The sequence below is a fragment of the Canis lupus genome, chromosome 23 (genome assembly GCF_003254725.2).
Source record: "Canis lupus dingo isolate Sandy chromosome 23, ASM325472v2, whole genome shotgun sequence".
NCBI lineage: Eukaryota > Metazoa > Chordata > Mammalia > Carnivora > Canidae > Canis > Canis lupus.
Window position 1 is genome coordinate 30,181,148 of NC_064265.1, and position 12,055 is coordinate 30,193,202.

Below are 12,055 nucleotides of genomic sequence, written 5' to 3' on the forward strand. Positions count from 1 at the left end.
TAGGAAAGAATTTTGAGATTACATGATTCTGTGTGCCTGCATATGCAAATTACATAGACTGAAGTTTTATCTCTGAGAGCCTGGGCACAGCGCTATTCTCTTAGCTTCTGTTTTGTATTTCTGTATATGTAAAGTGAAAGAGGGTTTAAAAAATTAAAATCTTTTTTGACTAAATATTGGATCCACACCAAACCTGATCTTCATCATCACCCAACACTACCCACCTCCAGTGTTGGAAATTCTGTAATAGAATGACGTCATGTGAGCTACTATAGGGTTGAGAGGTATGGAGAAGAATGTTGGGCCTGTGTCTTACAGGGCTGTACAACTCAATAGTAGTTTTGAAGGAGCTCTAAAAGGAAAACATGTCTTTCCCAGCAATTTCCTATCCATTCAGGAAAGTGTTCTAGCTTACTTTAAGCTTTACATGTATCAGGGCACGAGTCTCTGGAAAAGGAAAAAAGCAAGAATAAATAATTTTTTAAAATTCTGATGCCTCACGTGCCACTTAGCTTCCTCAGAGCCATTAAAAGCTGTCTTCAGACTTAATTCTTTGTTTCTAATCTGCTCAAATGATAACCATAGCTAGTCTTCACCTCCGTTCTCAATTCTCACAGCCCATTAAGATTGAAGCTATTTTGTCACATTGACACTGAGGAATGTTATTATTCAAAGCTGAATTAAAAAGGGAATTTATATAGAACAAAACCAATAAGCCAAGCAGCCTTGACATTTAATTTTCTTGGAAACCTTTCTCATCAAACCAGGAAAGTCTGCATACTACATATTTGGAAAATGAAAAGTGGTATAGTAGGAAGATAATCTCCTCATATAAATGATGAGTAAATAATCTGAAAGAGATCAGATGTTTTCTCCTTGCCTTGTCCTCTCTTTCTGCCCTGAAATGACATTTATGAGTTCCCCTTTTAGAGACGGTTTATTTTATTTTTTTTGTAGACATGGAGGATTTGCGGAAGCAAGGGGATAATTTTTATATTTTTGGCTATCAATTTCAAGTTTGTACTATGCTTCTCCCTCTACCTGTGTCTCTGCACCCCCCTCTCATGAATAAATAAATAAAATCTTGGAAAAAAAAAAAAAAAACATTGCTTCGTGGCCCTTAAACTCAGAGGATCAATAACAAAGAGTCACCTCAAAATCCTAACGTAAAACTGTTTTAAGATTAGTTCAAGGCACTGTTTGGCTCTTTAAGGTAAGTTGAACATACAGAAGGACTCATATTTCAGGATCCATTTAGCTTTCTGTTTTAGTCAGCGAAGGTAATGGTAGTTTTAACAAAAAGTCAGAATCTCAGAGGTTTGACATAAAAATTTATCACTCACATCCTATTCAATGTAGGTTAGCAGGAGGGGAGATGAAGGGTCTTGTTCGATATAGTAATTTAAGGACCTAGAATTTCTCTATAATGTAAGTCTTCCATCTTCTCAGATTTAGCATCCCTCTGCTGGATTCTCATTGTCTACCTGGCAGCAAAGTGAGAAAGAAAATGTAAGGTCATGCAGAACAGAGATAGGTGGATCTGTTTCCAGACCATTAACTAGAGCTCAATCACATGATCTCACTTAACTGCAGGGGTGCTTTGGAAATACAGTTTAGCACTTATCTGCAGGGGACAAGAAATGAGTTTGGTGACATGTAGTATCGACTCTGCCTTGGTTCCTTTTCCTCTGGCTACCCATACCTGTGCACACAGCCCTTGTCCTAGGATGGTCTACCTATGATGACATCAAGACATTTAATTTGATTGATCGAGTGATTGGGGATTCATTTTATCCTTTTTTATTCAATTTGCTTTTCTCTGAAATGATCTTTATACATAGTAGATAACTTTTTTACTGTCAGGGGAAACATATATAAATATAGACCCTGCTCAGATCACCATATTTTAATGTGGAATTCTATAGGGAGTGGATGCTGACTGTTCTCCACAGGAGAAGAGACAATATCATCCATTTATCTATTATTTTAGGAAAAGCTTTAAATGATCTTCTCTACCAAGTTGTTCCTCTGTGAAGACACAGTGTTCTAGAGATAGTAATTTATGCCCCTTAACCTTATACCAAAATTCAGAGTCCAAGGAATTCTAAACTCAAGTTGATTCTTACGAAGCAATTCAGACATGAAGGACCTATTAGATAAGACCAAAGAAAGTAAAGAAACTTATTGACAGGAAACTGATAAGAATCAAAGATTGGCCTGTATGGTCCAGCTTTTAGTGAATTCCTCAGCAGAGCATGGTGAAGGCATAGATTGGCATTTTGTTGGGCATGCTGGTATTTCAGAAGGGAGATTTCTACCCATGGATATTTAGGGCCTATAAAATGTGGTCCTGTATGCTTTTGCTCAAAATCCCATCTGTAAGAGGTATGTGGAAAATGAAGTACTACTTTCTGATTGATTATAGTACTGGCTTTATCTGCCAGCATAAGGCCAGTACTGCAAGAAAAATCTCATTTCCATGGCAACAGAGATCTCCACATTTAATTTGTTATCACATGAAGAAGAAACTATTTTTTCCTCTAACCTTAAAGATTACAATTTTGAGAACATGGGAATGACCTTTGGCAACAGAGTGTTGTTAGAGCATCTGGGCCAAAGGGCTAATGTCCAGGGTGAGGGCCTTTAGGATTTGTAAATAAAATCAGAGTTGACATATTAAATCAGGGCAAGAAGCAAAACTTAAACCATAGAGACATCATTTTCTTACTCAGGAACAGTGACCTTTTTATTCGAGAGGTATCTCAAGGGTAGAAGTTCCCTGAATATTACCAGACACAAAAACAGGGGGAGAGAGGAGCCAATTAAATCTTTATTGGATATTACTGTGTTCTTTTCCTGATAATTTCTCCTTCTGTTTTCATTAAGCCTTTTAAGACAGTGGAGCCAGTCCTATAAGAGACATCTAATCACCCTAGTCTAGAAAACTGAGCTTCTCTAAAAGCTTTGCTGTGGAGAAACCATCTGCCATTTTTGTTTTAAAACCTTAAAATGTTAGGAAGTCTTATCAGCCAGATCTCTCCAATAAAGAGGCAAGGAGGAGTCTGGGTATGGGAGAAAAACTGATTAAATGCTCTGTGCCAGGAACTGTGCTGACTGCTTAAAGTATTCTGAGACTATAGTGTGTGTCATCTTCGTTGCTCTTGTGAACAAAGAAGAACATTGCCTCATGCTAGGTATCATTAGAGGCAGTTACTTCTATATGAGGATCTAAACTAAGGGTTCAACACAGCATTTTGTAGCCACTGGTGCTAAATATATAAAGATTTATCATAGTTGACTGAGCTGGTATTTTAATTAAACAGTGGTTTTGGTAGTTCTTTGCAAAGAAAGAAATCCTGAATATGCCAATATAGTTTATTAATGATCAAAAACAATAAATCATTTTTCATTTAGAATTAATTGAAGGACATGACCATGTATTTTTGAATAGTAGCATTGTGAATAAAATTTGAGCATGGAGGGTGGGTACCATAAGCAAGACAGTCAAGCAGATTGTTTCAGAAAAATGTGAGGGGTGAGAAAGCAAAATCAGAAGAGTTCAGTTTTTACAAAGCGTAGTCCCCTACAGAACCTTAAGATAATTAGGTTTTGAATTCACCAAAACCTCTCCCACTGTTGACTATCTTTGTTTAGTGAGTAAATTTTCACCTCTTTTATTATGAAATCGTCCTCTGAAGTTTTGAGGAATGTTTTTAAAAGTCCCTATATCTGTCAGAGTGCTTGATTTATGCTGTGGTAGCAAATTACCACAAAATAGCAGAAGATGACAGTCACAAGTTTATTTTTTCCTCATGCTACATGCCAACAAGGATGGGCTGTAGCTTTGCTTGCTCATCATTACTCTGAGACCTAGGCTAATGATATAGCCTCTCTCTGGAACACTGCCAGTTTTGTGGTGGAGGGAAAGAGAATTCCTTCCTGTTAATGGAGTGGTGGCTGCTAAAGCATCACTCCTGCTCACATTTCATTAGAAAAACAAATTACATCACCAAATTTGGGCAGGGAAGGAAATCCTTCTTCTCTTTCTAGACTTAATTCTAAGTACCCTGGACTTCTTAGGGGAGAGCTACACCCTTAATCCCTTTTTCCTGGGCCATTTTGTCCAGTTAGGGACCATCTTAAGCCATTCAGTGACTTTTTTTTAAAGGTTATAAAGCCACACCTTTAATTTGGTCCTTTCCCTGAGACTAAGATTTAATTACCTTCATTGTTCAAAGGTCTCCTCAGTTTTTTTCTGTTAGAGTTTAGGTTGTAAAGAAGTTGCTTCTTCTAATCATTTTAAGACTTGGATTTTCTGGACTCTTAGTCCCTTTGATTTCTGCTTATAAAGGATCCTTTTTTTTTTTTTTAAGATTCTATTTATTTATTCATGAGAGACACACAAAGAGAGACAGAGACAGGCAGAGGGAGAAGCAGGCTCCATGCAGGGAGCCTGACATGGGACTCGATCCTAGGTCTCCAGGATCAGGCCCTGGGCTGAAGGCAGCACTAAACCGTTGAGCCACTCGGGCTGCCCTAAAGGATCCATTTCTTAAGTCATCTCTTTTTTTCATAGTACTTTTGTCAGATGCAACCAAAAGCAGGCAAAGGATGCTAATACCATCTCATTTTTTCACCTTCACCTAAAGCAACAGGCTTATCAGGTATAATGTATATATATCTTAAATTATCTGACAATTATAAAAAAAAGTTTTCCTACAACAAATTGGACTGCCATTTTTCCAGGCTCCACTAAGAGTTTCTATATAGGACCACTGCCTGACCCCAAGTCAGTGCCCTATATTTGAGGCCTTTTTGTTGTTACAGGAACACTCCACTTCTGATGCCAATTACTGTTTTAGGATATACCAGATTATGCTATGATAACAAAAGATTTCCAAATCTGAGTAACGTAAAACAACAGGAGTTTATTGTTCATCAACACTACATGCCCATCAAAATCATCTGTCTTTGATCCTCCAAGAAAGGGCTATGAATATTTTCAATACTACATTCAACTAAAATTACTGATACAACATGTTAGTTAGCTCATAAAACCTGATTTTGCTGCTCTTAATATACTTCTACTAACTCATGTATTCAATAAATATTTACTGTTTGCCATGTGCTAGACTCTGTTCTAGACCCTGGCGGAAATAGAGAACAAAACAGACAAGAGCCTTGCCCTCAAATCAGCTCATCTGTTTAGCTATTTCTACTTTCCTGTCCTTCCAATCCTATGAAGCTGTCTTGATCAAGGTTACAGAAGAGATGATGTTTTAAACCAGTCCCTGAAAAACGATCAGAGTTTGGATAAGCAAAGATAAAACAAAGAGATAAAATGGAGAACAGCGTTCTAGGTAGTGGGAACAGGAAGGAATAGAGTCATGAAAGCATTAAGCCCTGCCCTGGGAATTGTTCCTGTGGTTGAGCACAGAGAACACAGGATAATCTCTGCAGTGGCTAAACTAAAAAGAAGAGATTACCTTTAAGGGATCTTGGTTTTCGGCTTTTGTCTGAGACCCTTGTCCTGTGATCCATCCCCTCTAGTATGGTTCTTAAAACAGGAGCTTTCTGAGCCAGCTGTCCTTCCCAACTTCCTGCTTCTAGCTGGTTAAGACTCATACCATTTATCATTACCCTGTGCGGAGGGAGCTACTGAAGAATTTGAAGAACAGTAGTATGGGATCAGGTTTGAGTTTTAGAAACTAAGAGAAGACAAAAGATCAGTAGGAGACTATTTTATCTGGCTACCAGGACTTGGGCCCTGCTACGAATGAACCAAGGGGGTAAAACCACTCTATTATTTCAGACACTGCTATTGTTGTGCCCAGAATGCTTGAATAAGTCTGTGTGGTTTTGACATGCCAAAGTGGCACAGTTTCTCAAACTCAGTTTTTCCAATCAGATTAGATTCCCCAGACCCACCCTATCCCACCCTGTCCCAGCATCTTCCTCTTTCTAGCTGGCTATTTTGCTGAGATCCATGCATGTCCTATGGCCAAGGATGTCAAGGATCTGACATATTGAAGAATCACTGGACATAGGAAGAAGAGTTAGGAAAACCGCTGCAATAGCAAAGGAAGAATGCAATGAGATTTGTTGCCTAAAATAAGATATGCAAGATGGGAGTTTCAGCCTGGTTTAATGAGAGACAAAATTCATTACCAAGACAGAGAATTCCAGAAGTTGGTTGAAATATGTGTTAATCATTTATTTTGGACACATTGAGTTTTTGGTTTGAGCAGGAGTTCTCTGAAGAGTTGTCAGGCAGAGAGGCAAGAAGCTCAGGAAAGTATCCATAGATAGACACCTAATGCAGAGGTAATTAACATGGAAGAGTTTGAAAGGATTGTGCAGAGAGAAAGTTTAGAGCAAGAAAATAAGAGGAGAAGGTCAGGTTAGACAGGAATGCCCACATTTAAGAGGTGGAAGAGGAGACAGAGTAATGGCCTAAGAGGAATATGGAATAGGGAGAAATGAACCTAGGAAAGTGAGTGTTACAAAAACTATTGTCTATTTTTATATCCATAGATAAAATTGGGCCTTCAGTGCATAATGATGCTATTCATTGTGACAGAGTTCATACAGGCTTTAAAACAACTCCTTAGATTTACTTCTACTTTGTGTCATAAGGGAAAGTATTGAAATAATTTTTGCTATATATCTTTTGTACTGCACATTCCTAACAAGGGCAGTTTTGCCCCAAAGAGAAATTGGTTCTTGGTGGGAGAGGAAGGTAGAGCAGCTCAAATTGTTGTCATGACAATGGTCTATGGCCCTTAAAACTCAACCCTATCCAACAAAATCCTATTCCTTAGTATTTAATTTCTCTTGCTGGGTTTTGTTGGATATCATACAAGCAGCATTGACGTTGAGTTCAAGGAAGATACACAAAATATATGCAAATATACAAAATTATGGCAAACTGATAGTTAATAAGCTTATCTTTTAACTTTTTTTGTTCTTTTTAACTTTTTTTGTATATTTTTATTGGAGTTCAGTTTGCCAACATATAATATAATACCCAGTGCTCATTCCCATCCAGTGCCCCTCTCAGTGCCCGTCACCCAGTCACCCTCACCCCCACCCACCTCCCCTTCCACTACCCCTTGTTCATTTTCCTTTAACTTAAAATTTATTCATCCTTAACCCTGCATCAAATAAAGATAATAAACCTTGTACTGCCTCTTGTTTGCTATAAAATATAGATATAAGTATACATAAACAAATGCACAGTGTACCTGTGGTATTAAAATTTCACAGAGGGAACATTTGGGAAAATGTCCACAAAGTCTCCTAAGGGGAGCAGTAATGAAAAAGGTGAGACATACCTCTGAGCAGTTATGTGTCATTCATAGAATTTTAGTCTTACTTTCAATATTGACAGTTAATCTCTGTGTCCTCTTATGTTTCCTTCAAAATTTTTACCTATAATTTGAGTTGGTTGCCACCAGATGGCAGATTCTGATCTTAAGGTTCAACCAGACAGACTTTGACACTAATGTAGGCAACAAGTAGGTAGTAAACTCATGGCAAGGTTAATACTTCTGCTAATGCTTCTACCAAAACATTACTCTTGATTAAAAATGAACTATAGGGGCAGCCCCAGTGGTGCAGCGGTTTAGCGCCACCTGCAGCCCAGGGCGTGATCCTGGAGACCCAGGAGTCCTACATCGGGCTCTCTGCATGGAGCCTGCTTCTCCCTCTGCCTGTGTCTCTGCCTCTCTCTCTCTCTCTCTCTCTCTCTCTCGCTCTGTATCTCTCATGAATAAATAAAATAAAATCTTTAAAAATGAACTATAACATTTATTTTTTTTTTGCATTTAAATAGCATCCTAAATTTACAGCAAGATTTAAAGAGATAACACAGGTTTTAGGAATTTTTACATATCCTTGATGTTTGCTTAGTTGACCTAAGTTAGACCAATTGGTAATGGTAACTCAGACTCTCAGGAAAAGTTGGGATTAAAAGAAGAACATATATACCATTTGTAATAATTTATAACCTTTTCTTTTTTAGCATGAATTTCTTCAATTTCAGATGGAAACAACCCTCCCCCCAATTTTTATTTCTTTTTTGGCTATTTTTCAGTGTTGTAAGGAGGACTCCTGTATTGTGATGCAATGTAAATAGTTGCCCTTTGAGGTTCCTTACAACTCTAGTATTTTTATGTCTCTGAGGAATATATATATGTGTGTGATTGTTAAGGGATGTAGGCTAAGGAGCAATTACAGCTGGAAAGGATTTTAGTGAAAGTAAGTTTTGAAGCAAACCTGTTTGAATTGCCAGAGGACAGACAGGAAAGAGGCCATTCCCTGTAGGGGATTAATATTGAGGTGGAAATGGGCAACATGAGGGTCATGTTTGAACGGCATGGCAAGAAGTAGGTAAAAACACCAGCTGGATGGGGAAGAAGAATATTTTGGAAAGCAGAAAAAGATGCCGTGGGAACATGCTGAGGAAATTTGAAATATTAGACAAAAAGAAGCATGAATGGATTTTTGGAAAGGAAGTTTACATTATATATGTGTGTGATTTCAGAGAAAGAAGTCACTGGCCTTAGCAGAAAAATAGAAAAATCAGCGAGAGTTTGGAATCTACCTGATATGTTATTTGGTCAAGGACATACTGCTTTCCTGAATCAGGAGACAGGGCTCTAGGAGGGGCTCAGCATTGCTTTGTGAATTAATATTTTATTTCTTGTGACAAAGGAAGCAAAGATATATGGATCTAATCTCTAATGTTGGGGGTTAAAGAAGAGGTAGAATTTTGTTCTTAAAGGTAAAAGTTTTTTCAAGTTACTTCTGCTCTTCAGTTTAAAAAAGAAAATCTATAAAAATCAAAGAGAAAAGATGTACCTTTTAACCACTTTATAGAGGGCCAAAAGAAACAAATCTTCAGAAATAACTCAGTTGGGCAGCCCTGGTGGCCCAGTGGTTTGGCGCCGCCCTCGGCCCAGGGTGTGATCCTGGAGACCCGGAATCAAGTCCCGTGTTGGGCTCCCTGCGTGGAGCCTGCTTGTCTCTCTGTCTCTGTCTCTCTGTCATGAATAAATAAAATCTTTAAAAAAAAAAATAAAAAAAAAACTCAGTTAAAGAAACTCATTTGGGGGCACTTGGGTGGCACAGTCAGTTAAACTTCTGACCCTTGATTATGGCTCAGGTTGTAGTCTCCTTGTTGTTGGGCTCCATGCTCAGTAGGGTGTCAGCTTCTCTCTCTTCCCCTCTTTGTTGCCCCTCCCCCCCAAAATAATCTTTTAAAAAAAGAAAGCAAAGTATTTGTTAGGAACCTTTGTAATAACTGATGATATGGAGATTTGTTAGGTTTAGATTTTTAAAGCTAATTTTTAAGAATTCAGTATATGTTTAGAAAAGAACAATGTGGTTTGATGCAAAGACAGTGGGCTAAGCAATCCTGAACTAGAATCATGGCTCTGCTACCAGCTGTGTTGATGACTTTGAGTAACCTAAACTTTCTGAGCACTCCAAAGAATCAAAGATACTAATCCCTACTTAGTGATGTGAAGCCTCCAATGAAAAGGTCCCATCTAGCACATTGCTGAGCACACAGTCATTCCACAATAAACATTCATTTCCTGTGCTTTCACCTGTAGTTTAAACCTACAGTGCCCACATGAATGATAGGGATACCATTCTAGATACACTATTAGGTTTATTTCTCAATTACTGACCAATTAAATTAAAGAAATGGGCATGTTTTTTCACATAAGTAGGCTTTTTGTATAAAAATTAGATTTGCTATTGATCTGGCTAAAAACAGGCATTAACTGGAATCTATCATATTTATAAAACAATAAGTTTCAATTAAATACAAAGAGGGGAAAGTAGGAACATTATTCCTAAATCATATCAGCTTTCATTTAATTTAACCTCACTTTTTTGCCGTAAATTAGTAATATAAGTAATTTCACTGGACACTTCATTGAAACCCTGACTTTACTAGAGCATTTTCATGGCAGTTTTGCTGTGGGCAGATTTCTGCATTTATTAATAATAATTTTTCAAGTTCCATTTCTTCTCTAGTGACTACACTCATTCCAAATGAGACAAAGAAATAAGTTGTCTTTTCTGTTATATGTTTTAAACCAACTTCCTGAATATTTAAATTTATGAGCATTAAAAAAGGAAATAAAGCCCTCTGATATTTTTGCCATTATGAAATCCATAATTTTCTTTTCCAGTCAGCAGAAAGCTAATTCTTTTTTCTCCAAGTTTCCTCATTCTTACTAGCTAGAAAGCCTACCTGTATGTGGTGAAAAACAAAACATGGGTTGAGTACCAACTTTCTGATAAAGAACAGCTTTTTTTACATTAGCGGCTTTAGAGTTCCTTATTATAAATTCAATCTAATGAAACTATGACATTTTTAATCCTACTTAATATAGCAAAAAATCATTGTGTTATTATTATTTCTGTATATGTCCTTTTCCTCCCAGATAGTAAGCTCCTTGAGTCCAGGGGGTGTACTGTTACCACTTACTGGCAGTAGGCATGCAGGAAAATTAGTGAATGAATGAATATAATAAATAAATGAATGACATTCCAGGAGTCTCTGCCATGAAGCAGTGTTGTGATGACTTATTCGCCAAGGATATTTCCTCTTACAGTTGCCAATAAAAGGAGGAAATGAGCTCAGATGTAAGATGAGGCTGGATTTTGCACACATGGCAAGCCATTATCATGTCTATTAGGCTGTGATCTCTTGTACCATGGTTTATTTCATGTCTCTTGGGCTATTGTAGCTCTGGAGCTGCCAGATAAAAATGCCGCACCTTTGTCTCTTGTTATCTAACAGTTCTCTCTTAATTTGGAGTGATGCAGGGACTTTTCCACCTTTCCCTCCATCTTTTGCGGATAGAAATAGAGCCTTTGACTGTTAGTAAGCCATTAGCCACACTGGTCTCCTTGTTTTCTTTCCATATCTTCTCATTTCTGTGTCTCCCTTGACAGTAGTCTATTTGGTTGAAGCAGTAGGGGAATTTCTTTTTCTTTTTCTTTTTCTTTTTCTTTTTCTTTTTCTTTTTCTTTTTCTCTTTTTCTTTTTCTTTTTCTTTTTTTTTTTTTTTTTTTTTTTGAAGATCGTCATGCTGACTGCCTTAGTAGTCATCCTATGATAATATCATTGTAAGGATATCATAGTATGTGCTGCTTTTTTGAGTGGACAAAATGCTGACAGTTGTCATGATTAGGGATTCCACAGAGCTTTTCCATATAGCCTATAAGCTTAGGACTTACTAATAGTATATTAGACTGGTGATCAAAATGGAATTAGTTAGCAAGATAATTATTAAAACAAGTACAAAGTCCCTTTCCAGGATATATAGTCTCAAATTATGATGGTGACCAATTAGATTGATGTAATCCTTTTATAAAATAATTTAGCAACATGTATTATAAATTTATATATATACATCTCTCTTGACCAGCCTGGCAATTTCCTTCCAGGAATCAAGTCAAAGGAAATGATTCAAAGTTAAAAATATGAAGACCATGTATCAGGTAGGGAATTGCACTCAGCCCTATAAAGGAAACCATTATAGCAGCTTACCAAAACAGACATAGATCTTACATAATGAGAAGTGGGGAGGGACTCCTGGGTGGCTCAGCAGTTGAACGTCTGCCTTTTGCTCAGGGCATGGTCCCAGAGTTCTGGGATCAAGTGCCACATTGGGCTCCCTTGGAGGAGCCTACTTCTTCTTCTGCCTATGTCTCTGCCTATCTCTCTGTGTCTCTCATGAATAAATAAAATCTTTAAAAAGAGGGAGAGAAGTGGGGAGACCAACATTCAGGGCTCCTGAGGCAACTCCTTTATACCATTGGCATCCCAAGCAGTAGCTTTTGTCCTCATTGTCCCTTGTGGCTATAGATGGTAAGTTTATTTCATGCCATTGTTCCAGATGGGAAGAGAAAAGGACAAGCAAGACAGCTAAAACTTTTCTAGAAATCTCAGGTGAACTTCTGTTTCTCATTAACTAGAACTGTCTCTCCTAGCTTCAAGAGAGACTAAAATTAAGGTGTGGGTCAGTGTTAG

General features: G+C 37.6%; 1 protein-coding gene and 1 long non-coding RNA gene across 33 annotated transcripts in view; one reads left to right on the top strand and one right to left on the bottom strand.

The window, feature by feature from the left end:
* TMEM108 (transmembrane protein 108) overlaps positions 1-12,055 on the top strand; it is a 343,659-nt gene that overhangs the window by 155,588 nt on the left and 176,016 nt on the right. For 4 of the 31 annotated variants that reach the window (XM_049099812.1, XM_049099813.1, XM_049099817.1 and 1 more), the window contains one exon: positions 11,470-11,523. The exons of the other annotated variants lie outside the window; for them this stretch is intronic. The gene's annotated coding sequence lies outside the window, so the exon portion shown is untranslated. The remainder of the gene's footprint in view (positions 1-11,469; positions 11,524-12,055) is intronic. 31 annotated transcript variants of the gene reach the window in all.
* The window catches only part of LOC112661227 (uncharacterized), a 40,813-nt gene continuing 30,081 nt past the window's right edge, over positions 1,324-12,055 (bottom strand). For both annotated transcript variants that reach the window (XR_003137520.3, XR_003137521.3), the window contains exons 5-6: positions 8,863-9,064; positions 1,324-1,484 (exon numbers count right to left, since the gene is read on the bottom strand). This is a non-coding gene — a long non-coding RNA (uncharacterized LOC112661227). The remainder of the gene's footprint in view (positions 1,485-8,862; positions 9,065-12,055) is intronic.